A 23,356-nucleotide genomic window follows, 5' to 3' on the forward strand; every position below is an offset into this window, starting at 1 on the left:
AGGTTTCTTGCAGCGGAAAAGTTGGTCTTACCTGTGGTTCCAAGGCTCAAGTTTGCTCGTGGGGTACTGCCTAAGTCCTCTCCGCGGCGGCAGCAACCGGGAAGATCTGCGCCGCTCTTTCCGGGAGCCTCCGTCCACCAGGGTTCCAGATGGCATTTGGTGTTTTCCTCTGGCATCTGGATGTGCACAGAGTGCAGTCTAATCTGGTTTCCCAGGCGTGTCTGCCTCTCTGTAGGTTTAGCTCTCCCTCCCACGGGATTTGGGTGCAGAGAACTGTTTATCCTGTCTGTTCCCTTCAGGTTCCGGCGAACACCCCCAAATATTAAGGGTACAATTGGTCTATACATTAGGATTCTGAGAAGTAAACAGTGTCTCGGGGTGGGAGAGCTTGATAGGAAGAGATGATTATTTTCTTTGCCCTTTGTAACTTTAAGATAACATGGCATGAGGAAGGAACCCGAGACCTTTGGAATGCTTCAGCAAGGTCTTCAGTGCAGCGGTGTAGTGACAGGGCTGACTATTGAGCACCTGTCTCAGGTAAGGCATGGATCCAACCCATGAGTCACAGAGTAAGCAGTGTGGTCCAGAAGCCAGGTAGACTGCAGGCAGGGAAACAGCTACCCCAGCACTCAGGTTCCAGGAGTGATTGCTCCACAGCTACTCTGAGATTCATCCCAGCTCTTCTTTCCCCTCCAATGTCAAACTCAGTGACTCTTTCAGAAGACTTAAGCTTCAAAGTGAAGCCAACTTCTGTTTACACTAGAACAAAACTTGGAGATCACAATTTTCACCTGCCTTTGGGGACAGAGTTCCTCATTTAGATTTGATTCTCCTCTGTCTCACTATGTGTCAAATCCAGGCTTAAGATACAAACCCAGGGCATCGATTTTCAGCATCAGTCTGAGTGGAAATTTTTATCTTTGCTCTTTACTTTTTCCAGAATGATTTTCTTCTAACAACGGGGGGGATGAGGTCAGGGAGAAATCTTTGATTAGACTTATTATAATTGGACAAACAAAAAATCAGCAACCACCATAGATGCAGGATCAGTGAGTCCCCGAGATGCTCCACAAGTTGAGGAGTTCAGAATTTGGCACTATTTATTTATTTATTTATTTATTTATTTATTTATTTATTTATTATGACAAATATCATTATAAGTTAAATTCTACAGTGCTAAAGGGACTTTCTCAATCTTTCCTTTGTCCCTTAGGATTGTTTTGTTTTGTGGTGGTGGCTATTCTTTATGCATTTTCTAGTAACCCAACTATAGAAACACCGTTCTGGGAGACTGCTATGTCTAAACAATGAGTCAAATTCCTGAGATCTTCATGGTGAAAGGAAAGAACAGACTCCTGCCAATTATCCCCTGACACACCACCCTGCCCCACCCACTCACAAAGTTAAAAAAAAATAATAAAATCTTCACCCCAACTGAGTTCCCTTGAATAATCATAACAAGGAACACTCAGAAGTTAGGGAACATGGAATCGATGCCCCCGGGGCTGTGGGATGCAGAACAAGGGGAGGTCAAGGTAAGTTCAGTCAAGGGACTGAGAACGGGCAGTGCCAGGAACATGAGAAGCCTTCATTTGGTGTCGCACGCTGACCATATCACCTGAAGATAATGTGAGAAGTGGGTCCAGAGCCTCCGGTGTGGCCCACCAGCCACCTAGTCCCTATTACAAGGATGGGACCCTGGAGCCCCCTGGAGCGCTTGACAACTGCAGTTCCACCCCTCCAGCCAAGTGCTTAATGCTGAGTGTGGTTTGAAAGTACAGGGAGTGGTGTAGGGTGGAGACTTGGTGCTGATTTGCATCCTCACTCCCTTGGGGGACACCTAATGGTTAGACATTAGCCACCAGAGGAGCTAAAAACTGAGAACATTCATGGTCACAAGAGAACCTACCTGACCTATAGACTTTAAAACTTGTCGTAGTCAACAGAGGTTCCTGGTATGTAAGGACCGGAGACTCAAGTGAAGAGCACCGTGTATCACATCTGCCTTGCCTAGTCCAGGCCTCAGGACTCTGTGATAGGGAAATGAGAGTCTCCTAGTTTAACTGACACTCCTACCTACCTGCCATACCCTGTGTCAGAGGACACAATGAAGCTGTTCCAACATTGCATGTTTGTGTGTGTGCAAGTGTGTATGGTTATATTCACATCACATGTTATTGTATATGCAAGTGTGTATGGGTATATTCGCATCACATGTTTGTGTGTGTGCAAATCTGTATGGGTATATCACATCACATGTACATGTGTGTGCAAGTATGTATGGGTATATTCACACCACATGTTTGTGTGTGTGCAAGTCTGTATGGGTATATTTGTATCACATATATGTGTGTGTGCAAGTATGTATGAGTATATTCACATCATATGTTTGTGTGATATGTGTATGTGTTTGTGTGTGTGCAAGTGTGTATGGGCATATTCATACCACGTTTGTGTGTGTGCAAGTGTATATGGGTATATTCACATCATGTGTTTGTGTGTGTGCAAGTGTGTATGGGTATATTCATGTCCTATATATTTTTTATATCCAGGGACCAGAGGACAGCACATCATTGCTCAGGTGTCACTTAACTCCCAGAACACATGAAGTGGCTTAGGCTAGTTGAACCCAGAGATCTGCCTGTCTATGCCTCCCACCCTGGGACTACATACATGCATCAGCACATCCAACTCTTTAGACTGTGGATTCTGGAGGTTGAATTCAACCACATCTGCTTATAAGGTAAGCAATTTACTGCGCTAACACCTCGGCTCTTTACAATTTGTCTCCCTCTGTGTTTTGCCTTTCATCTCCTTACTGTTATCTTGGTATTTTAGATTCAATTTATTACTTATTGAAAAGATGTTTCTGGTGTTAATTTTTATTTACCTTTTCCCGTTTACCTACTTTATTAAGGGTCTTTTCAGGTTGACCTGGGCTCACTATATAAAATAAAATGTTTTCAAATTCTCAGCAATCCTCCTGCCTCAGCCTCCCAAGATTAGAGAGTCATGAGTCACTGCACCTGGCTTCAATTACCTACTTTTGTTGCTATATTGCTTTAATTTCTGGATGACGAATTGTTTAAAAAATCTCCGGCTTTCTAGATAAAACACAACATTCTTCTCCATTCCTCCCCTCTTACTTAGCCCCTTCTTTATTTTCCTCTTCTCCCTGCACTTTATCTCAGTCAATAAATCTCTGCATGCACAATATGTGATTTCATAACTTTAATATATAGTTTTATAACTATACGTTCATGTGACACTCTACACCATTTTTAAGATTTATTTCATTTCTAAATTATGTGTAAGCATGTATGTTTGAATGTGGTTGTGTGCATAGATGACCTCAGTGGCATCAGATCATTTCGAGCTGGATTTACAGGAAGTTGTAAGATATGGGTGCTGGGAACTGGGCTTAGGTCCTCTGCAAGACCAGCACACATGTTCTTAGCCACTATGCCATCTCTCCAGGCCCTTTAGATTGTTTTTGCTATGCGGCAGTTGGTGATCTATTTGTGGGCTTACTTTACTTCGAGTATAGCTCTGTATCTTGTTTGATGTGGTTGTTGTTGATGTTGCTGTGACGGCAGTTTGGTTTTACTCTGAGCAGTGTTAGGAATTGAGCTCTCAAGAGTCAGCTGTTCACTAATAACATCCCCAAATAAATTCAGAAGAGATATCCAAACTAACAGATGTGCAAATCATAACACAAAAACAGCAAGCATGTAGAGGCAAGACATGATGCCTCCCTCCAAGATATCATAGACACTCTGCTACCAAATCCGAAGATGACAGAACTGTTGAAATGCGGAAGAATTAAAAATTCTACTCCAGGAAATAATGGGTGACTTTAAAGAGCAAACAAGCAAAGAATGAACTAAAAACAGCAACACAGGCCAGGTATGGTGGCACAGACTTTTAATCCCAGCACTTGGGAGACAGTGGAAGGTGGATCTCTGTGAGTTCAAGGCTAGCCTGGTCTACAGAGTGAGTTCCAGAACAGCCAATGTTATAACAACAAACAACACAACCCCCATCTGTACAAACAAACAAACAAAAAAGACTTTAGGACTCTAGGGAAAAGTCCCCAACACAGATGAGAAAAATCATAACATGAACAAAACCTGAGGAAAATGAAAATCTTGAGAAGACACAAATGAACAAACGAGAGATGTTGGGGCTGCTAAACTCAACTAAATAACAACAGAAAGCGTGCAGCAAACACTGAGGTTAAACAGAGAAAAGGAAAGAATGTGAGGTAGGGAAGACCAGGTCAAAATATTATTGACAGACAGCAGAATAAAAAAAAATCAAACAAAACAAACAAATAAAAACAAAATAAAACGAAGCAAACAAAGGCACAGACTCCATATTTAGGAACTCAGGGACATGATCAAGAAATGGAATCCAAGAGTCCAAGAGACAGAAGAGGGAGCTGATGTTAAAAACTAAGGATGTGTGAGTTCCGTGCTCTAGAATTACAGCAGAAACTTTCCTCAATCTAGGGAAAGAGATGGACACCTGAGGATAAGAGACAAATATAACCCTAAAATATAATTTGACCAAGGACACATTATATTCATATGCCCAAACTAAGAGAGATACTAAAAGATGCATGAGAAAAATGACAGCTCTCTTACAAAGGCGAACACATTAAAATAGCACCTGTTCTCTCACCAGACATTCTAAAATCTAGGAAGACAAGCAATGATATGTTAAACTAGAAAAAAATAACTTTCAACCAAGATTACTATAGATCTAATGAAGATTTTATTTAATTGAAAACTAATTAAAGACATTTTAAGGAAAGCTTGAATGTAAGCAGTACATGAGTACCGAATTAGAGCTGTAGATGATGTGAATGCTAACCCGGAAAAGGAAGAAGAAAGGCTACCCTGTGAGCACAGTGAAGGCTGCGCGTCAGGAAAAGACAGACTGGCAAAGGAAAACTAGGGAAGAAACAACCGTGTGAACTCAGTAAACCAGCAAACCACTAGTGCAAACAGATAAGAAAGAAAAGCATAAACAGCATTCCAACCAACTGAAAAACAACTAACAAAATGATGAGAATCAGCGAACTTGGGTCAATCTTAAGAAACACTAAATGTACATAGTCTTAATTATCCTATTTTCAAATGATGACTAGCTGATTAGATTAAAAAAAACAAAATCCAACTATGTGTTGACTACAGAAAACACATCACAGATGCAGAGATGGAGAATGAGGTCAATCAAATGCTGGCTGCATGTATACATCTGATGACGTAGGAGGCATGCCAAGTCAGATAGAAGACACGAAGAATAGACAGATTGTTTGGAAAAAAGAACAACAAACCAACAAGCCTCCAAGTTAAATTGCACCGTAAATCAAATAGACTTAATAGTTATCGACAGATTATGTCAATGAATGGCTACAAAATATATACTCTTTTCAGTACCCTACGGAACTTTCTTCATAATAAATCACATTTTCTTGTACATTATTAGACCATAGTAGAATCAAACAAGACATCGACGGTAAGAACCCACAGAAACTATATAAATACAAGGAGATTGAACAACGCACTTTTGCTTGGATTGTGGTACACACCTTTTATCCCAGAAGCACTCACAAAGCAGAGGCAGATGGTCTCTGTGAGTTTGAGGCCAGCTTGTACTACAAAGTACATTCCAGGATGGTCAGAGTTATGAATAAAGTCACAGAGAGAGAGAGAGAGAGAGAGAGAGAGAGAGAGAGAGAGAGAGAGAGAGAGAGAGAGAGAGAGAGAGAACAAAACAACAAGAGCAAGTAACAACAACAAAAAAGACAAAGGAAAAAAACCTCAAAAAAACAGCAAAACCTAACAACTGGAAATCTTAGGTCTGATACTCTTTCATCAGAGTAGCAGCACGTAAAATCAGAATGTAAAAATTTTGTCTAGGAATGGTGAGATAGCTCAGCAGATAAAAATGTCTGCTCTGTGCCTGACAATTTGCACCCACATGGTGCAAGGAGGGAACTGTCTCCCACAAGTTGCCCTCTGACTTTCACACGTACATCATAGCATGTCTATGCCTGCTTCCCCCACTAAATAAGTAAATAAACATAAAATAACAAAACAAAACATTCTCTATTCACCAATAACAAACTTGCTGACAAAGAGAGTTTGCTGGGGAAGGGTGGAGAAGATCCCATTGGAAATAGTTTCAATAAAAATAAAATACCTAAGAATCAAACGAAGAAGGGCAAAAATCTATATAATGAAAACTGTGAGATACTAAAGAAATTGAAAGAAGCACCAGGAGACATTATGGCCTGCCATGCTAAGGATTATGCGGAATCAATGTAGTGAAAATGCTGTATTACCCGAAATGAGATTCAACACGATCCCCATCAATATTCTCATCCCATCTCCTCACTGCTGCTTTAGGGGAAGCCAAGGACCCAGAGCAGGAACTGAACTGCAGGACTCAGGAAAGCCTTCAGGGTCTTTGGGAGTTCAACACCTTCCAGTGGTTTTAGCAAAAGCTCCTGACCCAGGGTGGAGACCTTCACAGACAAACAGTGGTGACCCCATCTCAAGACAAAGCAAGAGAAAACAAAACAGCAAATAAGTTGAGAGTGTAACAGGGATGTGAGCTTGAGGAACAATGTAGTAAGGAGACTTTTGCCAAACTAACAAAAGAAATTTAATAGGTAATATATAATTATAATAAATATATAAGTTATTTTGTATCAAATGCAATTACTCCATCACTAACATGCTTCAAAATAATGTTAAAATATTTTTACTTCTTGAAAAATTAAACTACCCAGTGATGACCTTTACTAACTGTTGCTTTAAAAAATTGTCTATTGTGGGTGGAAGGCCCCACATCTGAGAATATGCAATTAGCAGAAATTGGACTTGATGGAGAAAAAATTAAGAGAGGACATGAGGTTGGGTTGGGAGGGAAGCGAATGGGAGGGAGCTGGAGAGGGAGTGGATATAATCAAAACAAATTGTGCAAGATTCTCAACTAATAAATTTTTTAAGTGATGCTTTTAGATTTTTTTCTTAAGTATATGTTGTCTCCAGTGAAAATCCTTAATTTTGTCTTTGTCAAATTTAGACACAAAATTTAGAATAGAACTCTTTATGGCTGTTTATTATGTTTATGACTGCTGAACTATCTTTGGGTTCATTAAATGCAAAATTTATAACAAAACTTTGCTTCTTTATTTAATAAAAGGAAAGGATAAAAGCAATCAGTATATTTCTGAAGGGTAGCTTGAAGAAAATGTCCAAGGCACTTGTTTGGACTCTAGGGCTTAAACAAATGAACAAGATTGTTATTTTTAAAATCCTGATGAAATCAATATTATTTGTGAAAGCTTTTAGAATTCACATATACATACCTACCCATAAATATTTATATTTATATGTGAACTGGGGTCTTGCTATATTACTCAGTGTACCCCTGAATTCTTAGGCACAGGTAATCCTTTTACCTTGGGTAGCTGGGACTACACATATGTGATACTTCACCTGGCAGAATAAATTTTTAAAAAATCCTACAAATTCTAAGAAAAGCTCATCATTTCCATGATAATTTTACATCTAAATAAAATGTATTACTAAACACGCATATCAATTATTGTAATCTTCATGTTAAGATGGCATACTTACACAGACGCAGCAATAGTGTGAAGATTTTTTGTCTCCTAGTTTAAATATAAAATGTCAGTTGATGACTTTGATAATACACATTCTTTTGATTTATCAAAAGCTAGGAGATTTATCCAAAAATATGCTCTTCCTAGAATAATTATTGGCTAAGGACTTGCAAGTTAATTTTGTGCGAGACCTCAATATAGAATCCTACTATCATCCAACCTACTTTGCTTTAATATACGAAAAGTTAGCAGGAGATGTTCACATTTCTCACCAAAGCATATGAGCAGCTTCCGTTGCCTGCCATCTAGTCGTCTTTCCTATGACAGCCAGGCAGTCAGCTACTCTAGGAAGACCATCAGATAAAGATCTCACTGACACTTCAGCAGTAGCCGTGTGTGTGTGTGTGTGTGTGTGTGTGTGTGTGTGTGTGTGTGTGTGTGTGGTGTCAGCAATTAGCAGAGCAATAGGATTCCAAATGATGCATGTTCAGCCTGGAGAAGCCAACGCTAGCCACTCTCCACCATTAATTTTTTTTTAAAACTACTCTTGATGGGTTGTGGATTCTGTGGGATGGTTAATTAACACTAACCATCACTCCAATGGGACTTTTGCTGGAAGTAGAAATGATCTGTCATCTGTGGTGTCCACCACAGACGCTACTTACCATGTGTGACAAATAAGACAGGGGAAACGTTCTCATTGTAATTAACTTAAATGGAGTAGTGACACGTAACTCGGGGCTCTAACAGTGAACAATGCAGATTCCGAGCACACACTGTTTCTCACTGTGCTCCTCGATATTCCCAAGGGAATGCTTCATTGGCCTTCTTTACGAAGCCACATAAAGGCCTTTGAGAGGGTGGAAAATGACAGCCACTCATGTGGAAGGGAGGTAAACTTAGCTCTTGTCATCTGAGGGACTAGTTTCAGTAGTAAGAAAGCGATGTCTGCCTCATTTGCAGACTGGCACAGCTTCGGTGCATCATGGGACATTGGTCAACAGCCACACTCTTCCAGTTCTACATCAGTCTAAGATCTCCATCTCAGGAGGAGCAGAGTGGGCATGGCACACTCGTCAGTCACAGTTTCTCTGTGAAGAAAACATTCACTTGACACATTTTGGAGAATATTACCATTTATCAAAAACAAAATCTTGTCTTTGAGTATCTTAAGTTTGAAAGATTGTATGAGAATTTAGAGTATTGTACTCTAGGCTTCAACTTGGAAAGACTTACATGTTTGTTTTGTATAGAAGACTGTAGCAAAAGTCAGATGGCTCGTTTTCCATACATTCTGATGGTCACTGAGTTGCTCAAGTCAAGTCTAAAGTACTCTTGGAATCAGAGGTCTTAAATCTTAACTCTCCTGGTTCAAGGAACTCAAAATTGACAAGATTCAGGGCAACTGAATATTTTTTTCTCTGTTTAGTACCTCTGTATGTTTTGGGGCCATTCACTTGCTCAAGGCAGACTGACATTCCTGTGTGTAGTGTATAACTCATGATCTCTGCTCCTATGTATTAGTCCTTGACAGGAGACCCTGAAAACACATTACAACTCTAGGAAGGACAGAATCTTTCAGCAGGATGGGAGATTTACAAGCAGCTTTATTTGACAATGAACCCCAGGAGTATATACATTGAGGATTTGAAGAATTTTTATTTACTATGAGAAAGAACTTCTTCAGTAAGCAGTTTTTCCTTCTGCACACACAGCTGGACATTTCTATAAAACTTCACTACCCCCTCCCCCCAAAAAGGCCCATTTGCATTATATTCTGGGTTCTTTATGAATTTTGCTCTCCAAGGGTTTATGTAAAGACCAATAGTTGGAACCAAGAAAGCAGAGCCCGCATTCACAGAGTATGAATGAACATGTGCATGGTTTCCTGGGATGTAATCCTAAGTTCTGAAGAGTTTCTGAAGTGACTAGCTTTCTGGCCTTTAAATAAGCAGCTAATTTTAGGGCGTATATTCCTGTCAAGGGGGAACCTACAGTAAGAATGAGAAGTCTCTCATTTTCTCAGTTTTCTTTTGCAGTCATGTCAACTTGGTCAAACCTATGGATGTACCTAGAAAGCGGTAGATCATAGTCTATTGTGAATTATAAAATGACAGCCACAGACCTGTGGGGCTGCAGGAGATGGGCTAGTGCGGCCAATCTGAATTTCTGCAACTGCACGCTGGCACTGAGTACATGGTGATATTTTCATTTTATGCTTTCTTGATGAAGGTTCTTCCTCCTGCGCCTCCATCCTTTCTTTCTCTCCCTCCCTCCTTTTATTGTATCAACACTTGAATATTTAAGTTAACATTGTATTGTCTCAACATTTGAATATGTAAATTGATGCCCTTCTGTGTGAAAGGTGAAACAAAAGAAGTCTCTCTTTGTGAGGTATGAATTCTTTACAGTAAGATGAACTTTCTCCTAGGATCTCTGCTTCTTGCTTTTTGTCAACTTGATGTAAACTGATCTGGGAAGACATAATCTCAGTTGAGAAATGCCTCCATCAGATTGGCCTGTGGGGAATTTTTTATCAATGAATGACATGGAAGGGCCCAGTTCACTGTAGGTGACACCAACCCTGGTCTTGCATCAGATAAGATAGCAAACTGAGCAAGCCATGCTGAGGAAGCAGTGCTCCTATGTGGCCACTGCTTCAGTGTCTGGCATGACGCCCTTCAATAACGATTGTGACCTGGGAGTGTGAGCCAAGCAAACCCTCTCTCCCCAGGTTGGTTTTGGTCATAGTGTTTTATCGCAGCACAGAACAAAGTGATCCAAGGCTCTTATGTACAGCGTTATCTCGTTTGGGTTTCTCTTAGCTAGAGCTTCTCTGGGAATTTCTTTGCTCTGCAATCTCTACTTCCAATTTTTCTGCCACCCTATTCTCAAAATTCCAAAAGAAAGAGTTAATAATACCACCCTAAGAATGATCCTTGTCTCCCTGTAGACCCATAGGATGAAGGCAAAATTCCTTAAGAAGCTACGTGAAGTCTTTTTTGTATCTCTCCAACTTCACTTTTAGCCCAAGTTCTCCAGAAAGTTGACTCCTTCATACACTATCTAAGAAGGAGAAGCCTGGTGATCTGTCAAACACGGTTATCGAGAACCGGTCAGTACAGAGGTAGCTGGGCATTGCACAGCATGGTGAGGACAGGGTGAGCTGGCAAGCAGGACTGTTTTCAAAGAGGGAGGGGCCTGGAGCTGCTACTTAGCTCCAGTCATTTGTTGCCATGTGGGAATGTGGTCCCAATCTTGCCAGATCTTCAGATTTTTTTTCCCCAAGAGAAGCCAGAAATCTGGAATTTTATGAGAAATCTTCCAATTTTTAAATCTTGGCAACTAATTCAAAATATTTTTAAAACACTACATGGGCCAAAAAAAGAAAATGTCTGCCAACTGAACGGAGTGGGACATTAGACTGTGACCCCTTTCATAAGAGACAGAGACTGTGTGTTATCTTCTAAGCTTTGTGTTCAGCCCACAGCTGACTTCCTGTGATTCTCCAAGCACACCATGCCCTAAGAACACCTCACCAGCAGTGTCTTGCTCTATCCTGTTTTCTACTTGGAAACTCCTGCCTGTCCTTCAAGGCACAGTAGAAATCTTTCCTTCCCTAGTGAGGCCTGCATTTCCTGGGACGCAGTCAGAGGTCTTCCCAGACTAGACAATTACCTGTACCATCCATATGGCAGCCCTATGGATATGAAAGGGATCTTCTATGGATCAATACTGGCACCTAACACAGGGTCTGGCACATAGTAGGCTCTCACTAGATGTTTGTTGAATAGATGTGTTCCCATCAGTAGGAATATATGAGATTTCCCAAGGAAATAAACACTTTTCGATTCCTCCAGTCTTTGCCATGTTGATTTCAATGTGGTAGGCAAACCCATCTGTGGATGTGGGTGTCCTTTTGCAGTTCTACACTGCGTACAGACTGTACTCTTTTGCAGCCCTCAACGAGCTCACTCATTACCACACTCATTGGCTTAGGGTTAAGCATGTCTTGGCAGATGGCTATGTAAGCACCCCGTCTTCAGTGGGCTAAATTATTCAGATCGGCTTTTGAAGAAGTAAAGGTGTAGAAGAGTTGTCTCCTCAATCACCTTGGAGTCAGGTTTATAAAAATAAAATTGCCGCATGGTGGGTCAGATATTTTCCATGGGAAAAAAATATGTCAACTAATTTTGTCTAAACTTCCAAAACCGTTCTGGGTTCACGTTTGATGTATAAGACTAATGCGAGTTGAAATGATTTCATATGAAAACTGAAAGCCACTTGACTCCATACCTACGTCTGGTAAAGTAAAAACATGACTTCTAATTCTTAATTTCCTGTATATAGCCCATACTTTCTAACAAACATGCCCGTCCACATAATTTGTCCACACATCCATCCACACAGAAAAGCCCACAGATTCCACACACACACATGCATAGAAACACAGAAATGTGCTAGGGACTTTGCATAATCATCTCATGTACCCAGTAATATTCCAAGAGGAATTCCCCTCTGGAACGGGATGTACTCACATGTTCATTAGGAAACTGCATTCTCTTGCCTCCATAAGTATATATATTCCTCTGCTTTATTTCTTTGAGAATTTCTACATTTTTCTAAGATTCAGACAAAACTTGTGCAAAAACGTGGAAGGGTATTGGTCAAAGAGTCACCTGTTCTCCTACCATGGTCAACAGAAATTAACTCTCTTGTTCAAAATCTGACTAGAATTAGCTGAATCATGTAAGGCCTAAAAGAGATAGTACATGCCCCTGGCCACTACCCTTATATAGTTTTTATTTCTTTTATAAGGCGATTCAAAGGACACAATCTAAAGGGTGGCTATGTTTTATAAATAAAAATTGTCAAATAACTAAAAACATTAAAAAGTAAAGCTTCCAAATAAGTTTTCTTCCCAATCAGTGTGTGTGTGTGTGTGTGTGTGTGTGTGTGTGTGCGCGCGCGCGCGTATATATATATATATATATCAATATGCAGTTTACTTTGCATGATTACAGAACAATACTTGTTCCTTCCCTTACAATGTTTTCTCCTAAAATACACCACTAATGGGATTTCTTAATTAGAGCCCGAGAACTCCAGAAAAAAGGTCAGGGCAACATACAGTGCTATGCTTGGCAGAGAAATTCAGCCACAACCCGGATGGACCTCCTGCTCCCACTCCCATATACAGGGCTCCAGAGTCACAAAATGTGCCCAGTCGTGAAAATGCAGAGAGGAACCTAAGGGCTGCTTAGCAGTGGAAGGGATGGGGAACTGCAGGCCTCAGTGGCAACCTTCAAGGTCCCTGAGTGACCAGTAAGCATTAAATACAAATAGGTTTGGGGCTGCCCTCTCCTCAGATGTCTCCACCGCAGTTGAGAGAAACACAGAAACGGGAGACCTCTCTTCCATTCTCTGCTCTTTGTCTTGAAACCAGTCACCAAAGTGAAAGATTTTCCTTTCTTCTTACCTTCTGTCTTTCTGTCTCTTCCTCCTTTCATCTTCCCTCCCCTCCTTTCACTTCCTCTTTTCCTCATCCCCCCCCCATCTCTCTCCGACATAAGTTCTTGCTCTGTAGCCCAGACTGGCCCAGTGGACTCTTGCACCAGCCCCCTGAGCACTGGAATCACAGGCATGTGCCAGTAGGCCTGGTTTCTAAGAAGGATTTTTTGATTACCTCTTGAAGCAAGTCAGAAGATCCTCGCTGGAGAGGTGCTTTCATTTTCTTCAGCCCCCATATGTCCCTAGGACCATCCCTTCTTCGCTAGGTCCAGCATTAAACACACACGCATACAAGTCTACTCATTTCTTAAAGCTTTAAATTTACTATGAAGACTTGTATCACAGAAAACATGAAATAAATTTGCCTGCTTTTGTTTCTTCATCTGTCTTCAGTTACAGGAGCTTTAGCCACAGATCTAGTGGGTGATGCAAAGCTATTTCTCCTCTGTTGTAGCGCTGGTCCTCTCTCTTGTATATTTACGCTTTTTGTATATACAAATGGGACACTAATTTAGGTTTTCAGAGCATGAACGTCCTAGTCTGCAGGCCGGGTTTACTGCTTGGGTTAATGGGTTCTCGCCTGTACTGTGCTTCGTTCTTCCCCCTGGCCCTTAGAGCCATGCACCAAGCTTCACCTTGGCGGCGTCCTTGTCCTATGGTGGTTCTTCCCTGTTCCTCCTTATTCCCACAAAACATTTCCAGGAATTACTTGTGTGAGCACAGCATTAGATACAACAGAGATGCTGTCTCCAGCATATCCAGGCGATGGTAACAAAAATACCATGAAGTAAATAGCTTCCAAGAACAGTTCTTTCTCATGGTTCCAAATGCTGGAAATCCCAATATTAAAATCCAGGTAGATTGACAATCTGGTGAGGACCCATTTCCCAACTCCTAGAGAATACCTTTCCATGTGCATACAAAGAGGAAGAGATAAACAAGGTCCCCGGGTCACTGTAAAAGGCCCCAATTCTATCACCATCGACACAGATATTAGGTGTCAAAATATGAATTTTGGGAAAGATACAAGCCATCAGGCAGCAGCAGGCATGGGACAAAAAAATCAAATTAAAAGTCAGCGAGGACAGAGATATAATGACCCCAGGATGAAGTGAACTGTCCTAGAGAGAAAGCCTCTTCAGAGAAGTCTCAGGCTCACATTCGGTGGAGCAGACTTTCAGCTCTCAGTGACTGTAACAAGGAAACACAGACAACAAAGGTCCTCAGAATTTCCACATGAGAAGCTACAGCAGGTCATATTTAGACAGAAAGAAACAAACCCTCATCTTTCCTTTTAAGGGAAGTAAAAATCCTTCAGTGGGTTGCTGTGGGAGTCATGGGTTGCTACTAGGTTGTAAAGTTTAAAAGCTCTGATTAGGACTCCCAAACCAGGAATATAAAAATGCAAAGACATATTTATTGGCATCTATAGTGAGAAGAAAAAAAAGGGCTGTGAGATTCCCAAATGTATCCAAATAAGCAGTTAAGAATACACAATGTGCATATGCCACATCAAAAGAGGTATTGTAATTTAAGAACTGGGGTAAAAATAAAACCCAAATCTGCCACAGTTGCAGAGAAATGTGCTCAATCCTCTGTCTGAGTTATTTGGTATGAAACATTACCCAACCCCTACAAATCTTGACACAAATTTTGGTGGAAAGCTAGGTAGACTATTGGGTTCCTGCAGGCTGTGCTGGTAAGGTCACCTTTGCTCCCTTCCTGGGACCATCATGGGACTTGAAAGGAAGGTTAGGCAGACGGACTGTTGTCTGTTTACACTTGAATTTCCAACATGGAGATGGTTTTGCTGTGTTCAAGTTGCTTCATGAAGCTTTGTTGCAAAGACTAGCCAGATAGGGCAGCTCAGTTATACCTGGGAGAGAGGCTCCTGGGACTGCAGCACAGACCCTTCTCATGGGGCTCCAGCTGTGGTTAGAATCATGAGGTCTGCACATGGCACTTGCTGAAAGGAAGAGCTTCCTCCAAATTCTATTTGTCATGCTTCAGTGCCAAACAAAAAATGATTTTTAAAGTTCCCATTACACATGCATATGATGATCATAAGGCACAGAAGAAATTGTTGACATAGCAGTAGAGCTAAACTTGGCCTTCTCAACATTGCTAGATGTTTACTAAACATCTCCTCAGGTCGGTGCTTCGATCAACTCAAATAGAAATGCACAAAGAGTATACCTGAAACGCTAGAAGAAGTCACAAAGGCTACACGGTGGCTAACACAAGGAACACCCTCAGAAATGCCATAATGGAACCTATTTGTAAAGCATCTAGGGCTAAGTGTCTTGTATGAAATATCTCATTTTCCATGTTCTCAAAAGGATTTTGTGAAGGCACCCTGTTGGTACCATGTGTCCTCTCTCTGTTAATTCTTTCAACAGAGACTTTCCTCCCACCTTTGGAGAAGGCAGATTCTCTGGAAACTAAAAAGAAAAAAAAAAACTAAACTAAAAATCCACCAGTGGTCATTTTGGACTTATAAACAATTACTGAGCTTTGAACTCACGTGTTTGATTTAGGGTTGATGAGATCTCCAAACTGAATGGCACTAAGAAATTCTTTTGAAAAGGAAGAACAAGTTGTGTCTTGTACCTCCCGCTCACTCCACGACAGACACTTACTTGGTGACATAGATGTAAGGCCTATAAGGCAACTGCTGTCACTCTGGACTCTTGGGCCAGGGACCTTTAGGTAACTTAAAAAACTGAAGGGTGAGAGCATCACTGTTTGGCAAATGGGTTGGAAGGAAGTTGACATGATTCTGTTGGTGGTTGGGATCAGCAACTTGTGCTCAGAGGGAGTATACAAGGAAGCCAGGCATACAGAGGACAGGGTTGAGGACAGCCACAGGGTCTGCACTGAAGTGGGGAGATTGGGGATGGCAAGAGCAGCTTTCCAGGAGCTAATTTCAGAGCTGGGGACTACTGACACAGAGCGAAGTATGCAGGCGCTCCCGGGAGATTGCTTCGTGAAAGGGTGCAAGACACAAGGCACTCCGGCAAGCAACTTACAGTGAGTTATGGATAGCGGCTAGCTCCGAAGAGCAAAGGAAAGCTCGGCCTTTGTGGCATGGACAATACGAGAGTTATCAATTAAAAGTCACGATTCCTGGGGCACTTTATGCAGTCCTTAGCTGAGGCTGTCATATGATTTTTGAAAAAGTACAGATTGACTTTGGAACTGAGGATGTTAAATCGGAATGTGGGGGCACAGGACTAAGCAGTGGGTGACAAGTGTTATATGGTGTTTGCCTTGAAAGCCCAAGATTGACAAATCAGAGGTCTACGGATAACATCAGGTCATTAGCAAGAAGTAATTAGGAACAAAGGCTCTACTGCCATGGTGCCTTCCTCAGCTAAGCATGTCCACTGTGACCAAATTAAGGAAGGGTGGTGCAGTGGGGATTTCCTTCCAGTATGGATTACTTGTAGCATGATAAAAAATTCTTAAGGATTAAGACCTGATATAAATATCTGTCATTGTGATGTGAGGAGCAAAAGATCAACAAAATTCTATCTTGCTATTCTGATTGCTTAGACTAGATGTCCCCTTCAACTCAATATTAATTGAGGTCATATCTTAATTTCCCTTTCTGTGTCTGTATGGAGGATGCTAGAATGTTATTTACACTGTAAATGGTAGTCAAAGGGAAACTGGGTTTGTTCTTATTTTACTGTATTTATTTATTTATTTATTTATTTATTTATTTATTTATTTATTTATTTAATCTATTTGTTCTCTTTATTTTTAGTCATTTTAGCCAGAGACAAGAATGACTCTACCTTAAATTCAATCATGAAGGAATACGATAACACTGGAATCCTATAGTTCTTGTAAGACTTTACCAAAGTTTTGTCTGGGGATTAACAAATGATGTACTTTCTCTAAGGTAAATCTTGCCTTTTATTTATTCTTCTGATTATTTTTAATATTAAATGCAGGCATAGTCTTAAATTCCAACATACATTTGCTTTTAGAGTTCAGTGTAATAATCAAACTATGTTGAAAAAAATTTAAAAATAGATAACTCAAATAAATATGTTGTATTAATATGTTTTACTTTTCAAATTAATAAAATATGCCTAAAATTTAGAAATAAAATAATCTCCTCACCACTGAAGAATATTAAACACAGAAATAAAGAGTCTGTCATTTTAATTTATTTAATTGGTTTTTTATTTAAAAAGGACTGACTGTATTGAGATCTATTTAATACAAAGAAAAAATTCTCAGTTTGACTATCGTAACTACTATACTACATTCAAGTAAACAGTATCTTTACATGATTAAAATGATGTCTGACTTTTTAAATGAACGATGAATAAATTATATATATTATATGTGTAATAATTCTTATGTAATTCAATATTGATCTCCATAATTTAAAAAGAATGCAACCTAGATCTGGGCTGAAAGTACATTTCTGGGCTAGTCAGTTTCATTTGTGTGGCTAGGGAAGTGGCTTGAATCTGTTTAATAGCTGCACATGCAGAAAGGGAGGTGAAAGCTTTACCTACACCCTCAGTAAGAAAGCGCCACACACATGTGAGAAAAAAAGACACGCTAGAGATCCAAGAACACAACCTGAAATTTCCTCGTGCATCTGACACCCGCGCTGTGACTTCAGAGACCACTCAGGACACAGAGCAGGGACACCTCCCACAGTCTGGACACAAGGCTCTATTTCTCTTTGACTCTGTGCAGTTGTGTGTTTTCCCTGAAAATTTTGGCCCAACTCTTGGTTTCCTCCCCCTTGGATTCCATACCCTAAGTTTTTTCGGTAATGCTAGAAGCTGGCCTGGATTCCCAACATTTCAACGTTCCTAATTAAAGGGGGTGTCTTTCTCCAGCTGGCAGATGGTGCTGCCGCAGCCTGATTCAAACAGAACCATGTCTGTGAGGCCTTTCCTGTCAGAGATCTACCAGGAGAAGCAAACACCCTGGGCACACCTTCCAAAGCTAGAGATCAGTGAGTGACAGGCTTTGAAAGGTGGCGGTGGGCAGGGAAGAGGCAGACAGATGGTGAGGGCGGTGGGAGGGGCACGGGACTAATGACACACTTGGAAAACCTTCCCAGAAGCTCTGCTGTCTCTTTTCCTCAGGAGCCTATAAAGGCCACAGTGGTTCACAGAGGAGTCCAGCAGACCTGGACATGGATACCTGCTGCTCTACAACCTAAAGAAAGAGAGCCTTAACTTTTCTACAATATGGTTTCCTTACGTACAAAACGGAAGACACAATTCAACTCTGTCAGAAGAAAATGTTGGTCCTGAGACTCGTGTATGCAAAAAGATTATTGTGTACCTGATTAACATAAGACTTCCATAATAGTACTGTATTGTTAAATCTAAGTTAATGGACTAATTTATATCTACCCTAGATATTGGAGACATTAATAATTTTTAGAGAGTGTATACCCAAATGTTACTGACCCAGGTGGCTTCATAGCACCTAATCAGATTGCTGCTTGCTCAATATAAAAAAGTAATTAACTGATTGGTTTCCATTTGGGGTGCAATCTTATTCTTTAACTTAATGATTCATTAAGGTTTTATTTTTAAAAATAGTCTGGATTTTAAATGCAATGCTGAATTTAAGTTATTTTTTGTCGTCTGGTAGTCTGTTTTTTAAAAACAATTTAGTTTCTTTTTAATTTTATTGTATTGCTATAGGCCTAGTAAACACTCTTGAAAATGTAACTATAAAAATGGAGGCTACAGGCTGGCACTTAGCCCACAGGTGACACTGTGCTATCCCTCCATGTTTTCCCATGTTCCTTTCTGTGATTCTCTTTAGTATTAAGGTCAGGCTTCAGCCATCAAACCATCCTGGAGCACCCCATTATGATATTGGCTGGTGGAAAAATGTGTATTTCTCATTAAAGCACACCTGAAAAGTGTAAGACTTTAGCAGTCAATGAAAACTGTCCTTTGTTGCAATATTTTAGCTAAGTGTGTGCTTTGCAGTTTGTGTTAGAATCCTAATTTATGTTTTTTGTAGTCATTTACCAAATGGAAAGTAGCAACATATTTAGGGTTAGAACCTGAGACATCTTATAAGTGATTTAAAATAAAATATCTGGGGATAGAAACCCTCTTTTCTTCTTTTGCTCCAACTTTTCTAAAAACAGAAGAAATACAATTATATTAATTTCTTAAGAAAAAACTATTAATGGCAAGGGTTTTTTTTTGTAAGGATATGTAACAGAGTATTCAGCCTCTGCTGATGGGGTTTTAAGTTGGGACAGTCACTTTGGAGAATTGTTGAACAATCTCTATTAAGCTGAAACACACATATTCTGTGACTCAGCAACTCTCCACCGGGAATGATAACTATATTAGATGAACTGCATTAAAATGTCTCCTTTTATGCATAACAGACAACGACTGTAAGCAAATCAAAAGCTGACTAGTAGTTGAATAGCTAAATAAATTGTAGTATTCATACAACCAAACCCCTATGCCAATAATAAAGTACAAGATTACAGCATCCAGTAGAGAAGATGGGATCCATGATCATAATGTTGAGTGGAAGCAGATGCCTAGCAGAGGATATACTTTGTGGTCCATCTTACCTAAAATTCAAAGTCAGGAAATGCAACCAGCACATAGCCACGTAGGGAAGATAGTGCTGGGAAGAAAAGAATTGTTTTGTAGCATGTGCTTTGAAGTGATATGGGGTGAGCCAGTATATGAAACGACTGTGTGCACTTGTGTGCACCAATGTTCTATTATTGTGTAATAAAACACAACAAAATGGTTTCTTGGATAAAGACTGTAAAAGGCGGTTTATAGTTTGGGGGACATTACACTAGTTCTCTGAGCCTTTGAACTTTTCGCTGCTTCTCTCTCGTCTCCATTTCCCTCTTCTATAAGTAACAGCTTATAGCCACAGGGCTCCTCAGACTTGCCTTCCCTCTGTCATTGTCTACCAACCCCAGAATCAACTACACATCCACCAAACTTCTTGTCGCCTGGACTGGACAAGAGCTCATGTTTTCTGGTGGGGATGGTGTCACAAAGCTAAAGCCATTCTTTCCTCAAAAGATTCTTGGGCAAACTGACAGAAAGAAAATCTTTATATTTTTAATTTTTTTGTTTTTAAAATTATAATTACAACATTTCTCCTTTCCCTCTCCTCCCTTCAAAGTCTCCCATATTCCCCTCCTTACTCTCTTTCAGACTCTTGGCCTTTTTTCATTAAATATTATTACATACATATCTGTATGTGTATACACACACACACACACACACACACACACACACACACACACACTTTGTAAAACATAACCTGCTCAGTCTATAAAATGTTTCTGTATGTCTGTTCTTAGAGCCAACCATTTCGTTATTGTATAACTAGTTGGTATGCTTCTACAGAAAAGAGTTTTGGTACCTACTATTCCTTCAGTGTTCATTCTTGTTAAGCAAGGATGGGTCCTTAACCCTAACAAGGATGAGAGGCTTAAACCACACACTAGAGTTGAGGTAAGCAACATAAAGACACAGGACCTTAGTAAGGCATCCGTTAGGGCTTTACGCTTTAGAGCTGCCAATGGTATGATTTGGGTTTGTGATTACCTACTACACCTCACCTAGCAAACCGAGGTTCTGAACTCTTCCTTGCTCACTAGATCCTGATGAGAAAGTCCGACCTGAATCAAAGGCAAGCAGATTATATGAGGCTCTCTGTGACATGCTAGCCATGCCCTTCCCTAGGCCAAGAGCTTCCCTAAATCAAGATTCTTGTTCAGAGACTCTGGCCCTGCATAGTAGTGGAGGGGGAGATATGTTTCTTTAGAGACCTTCCCTGGCTCCTCTCTTCTTACCTTAGGACAATCCACAGAAGTTATTAGGGTTGAAAATTTGCTGAAATCTCTGTATATCTCATTTCCAAGAATTTTCCATAGCAAAAGGATATTGATTTCCCACCAGGACTCAGTCAAGTGTAGTAAATCTAATAGTTTTTGGGAAGGTGATCCTTCCACTGACTGACCATATTTCCCACCCTCACAGAGCAATGCTGTGGCAACCAAAACTTATCTGAAACACTCCATTTGAAGTTTGGAACTTTTTGCATCTTGTGGGGAGAAAGGATCAGAGAAAGATCCCATAGAAGTGGATTTGTGAGGGGGGCAGGAAAGCAAGAAGGAGCCAACCTAGGATAGCTATGCGACCAGGGAAGAAAGGAGATGTGTAACCAGCAGCTTCATAGGGCTGAGTAGAGGCTGGGAGACATCAGCTCCCTAATGAGAGTGCATTGTGAGTTCTGTAGCATGGAGAAAGGTTTAAGATCTTACTCCAGCAATGGCAGGGTTTATCAACATTCCCTTAGCTCGAAAAGGAAACCATAGTTTTCATCATTCCTCACTGAGCTGTGACACGTGACAACTATTCCTGAGGTTAGAGGTTGGAAATACTTTTAGGTCAGCTTTTCCATAGAAGCTAGCTCCCCTCTGGGCCTGGAGCGATGTCAACAGCCTGCTATATCCTCACCCCTCAGCACCTGGGAAGCAGGTTAGCATCCATGCCCAGTCACTAGTGGATCTGTGAGTGCCATGGAGAAAAAAGAAGAAAACAGTCCAATGGTCTGGGATGTACCCACTAACAGAAAGCCTTCCAGCCACTCGCTACCAGCTCTAAAGCAGAGTAGCTGTGAGAGTTGGCTTCGGAAGGCAAATCGGTTGTGTTTTGGATATGAACTCCCTCAAGAGGCGTGTGTGGACAGCGTGGTGCTCAGCTGGCGAGGCAGTGGAGAGGCCTTGGCTCACAGGTTGCCAACTTCCTGACTAGATTACCTACTGGTGAGCTCCCAAGCTGAGAGGGGTTACTCAAAGACTCAATCAGAGGAAGTGCTTTACTTAGTGTGCCTTAAGAAGTTCTATCCTGTCCCTGTCCTTCCTGTCTTTCTCTTTCTCTGCCTCCTGCCCTCGTGAGATAAGCAGCTTTGCCCTACCTAACTCCCCTCCAGGGACCTCTGCTTCACCATACAGGGGCCTAGAAACAACAGGGTCAACTGAACTTACTTTCCTTCCCATCCACTGTTCTCTCAAGCATTTGATCATATTTCATTACTGCAGTCTGATAAATAAAACTTCTAAACCTGTCTCAAGTCTCTCGATGGCAGTTTAGGAGAGAAGCACAACACTATACCCAAGGGTGGACCCCATGAGCTGTGTTCCCTGGTATCCTGTCTCCTTGAGTAAGGCCTTCCTGGTCAGAGGTGCTCTCCTGCAAGGATTTCCCAGATCCCACTGCCTATCACTTAGCCAAGCAAGAGTGACCTGCTGTTCTGGTTTGCCTGGTCCAGTCATCCCATGATCCCGTATGGTGCCCCTCTCCCTTCCTGGAGTCCCCCCCCCCCTGTTGTTTTTCTTCACAGCGACTAACTTCCAGCTTGCTGACATTGAACCTTGCTTAAGAGACTAGTGTACCTCTTAGCAGACTTAAATGTGCTCTCTTCAGAGAGCCATGTTGACGCCTCTTGAATAAAGGTTTCTTCTCAACTCTCAACCAGCTCCAATCTGTGTACCCTTGTTTTGTGTGAAAATCTACTGTTGTTTCACGCCACAGGACTCAGCACCCGGAGGCACTTAATATGTGTAAAATAGTGTTCTGTGCTATACTCACTCCCCCTCACCCCCGGAGGCTAGGGAGTGTGAGGGCAAAGGGGGTTTCCATCTTCCAGAATCGCCTTACACACTGACAAGCACAGTCAGGACCCCACACAGAATGGCTTTGAGAAAATAGCTCAAAGAATTGACTCATATTCCTATCCATGGTCCAGAACATCTAAGGGGAAAAAATGGACCAAAAGTTGTCATAAAATTAAGGAAATGACTGAGGAATAAGTTATAATGATTGAAGATATTCACGTCAACTGCTGGGGTTGCTTGTACAGGTGCTGTAGGGTGGGAATGAACACACACACAAGGACAAATGATCCATACAGCCTGCTTGTCCATGGACAAGCAGGGCCTATACGGGATGTTTGGAAGGTAACTGAAAACCACCCGCAGTTCCCTTGGGCCATTTCATGGGTCTGCGGAGAGGAAGATCTTTTACTGGAGTGAGATAGGGCCCCCATATTACCACAAGCTGTTTACAGACTTCAGGCCTGCCAGGCAGGACCAGCGATAATTGAGCCCTCGGTGGTGCTGAGCCTGCGTGTTAGGGGTGAGGGTTTTGC

The 23,356-nt window shown here is 41.2% G+C and overlaps 1 long non-coding RNA gene across 1 annotated transcript in view; it reads left to right on the forward strand.

Moving 5' to 3' along the window:
- LOC102549320 (uncharacterized) overlaps positions 1 to 22,682 on the forward strand; it is a 79,703-nt gene extending 57,021 nt beyond the window's left edge. The window contains exons 2-4 of the long non-coding RNA XR_015629134.1: positions 2,553 to 2,743; positions 16,923 to 17,060; positions 18,274 to 22,682. This is a non-coding gene — a long non-coding RNA (uncharacterized LOC102549320). The remainder of the gene's footprint in view (positions 1 to 2,552; positions 2,744 to 16,922; positions 17,061 to 18,273) is intronic.
- Positions 22,683 to 23,356: the final 674 nt, after the last annotated feature.

This window comes from Rattus norvegicus, chromosome 9 (genome assembly GCF_021556685.1).
Source record: "Rattus norvegicus strain SHRSP/BbbUtx chromosome 9, alternate assembly SHRSP_T2T, whole genome shotgun sequence".
NCBI lineage: Eukaryota > Metazoa > Chordata > Mammalia > Rodentia > Muridae > Rattus > Rattus norvegicus.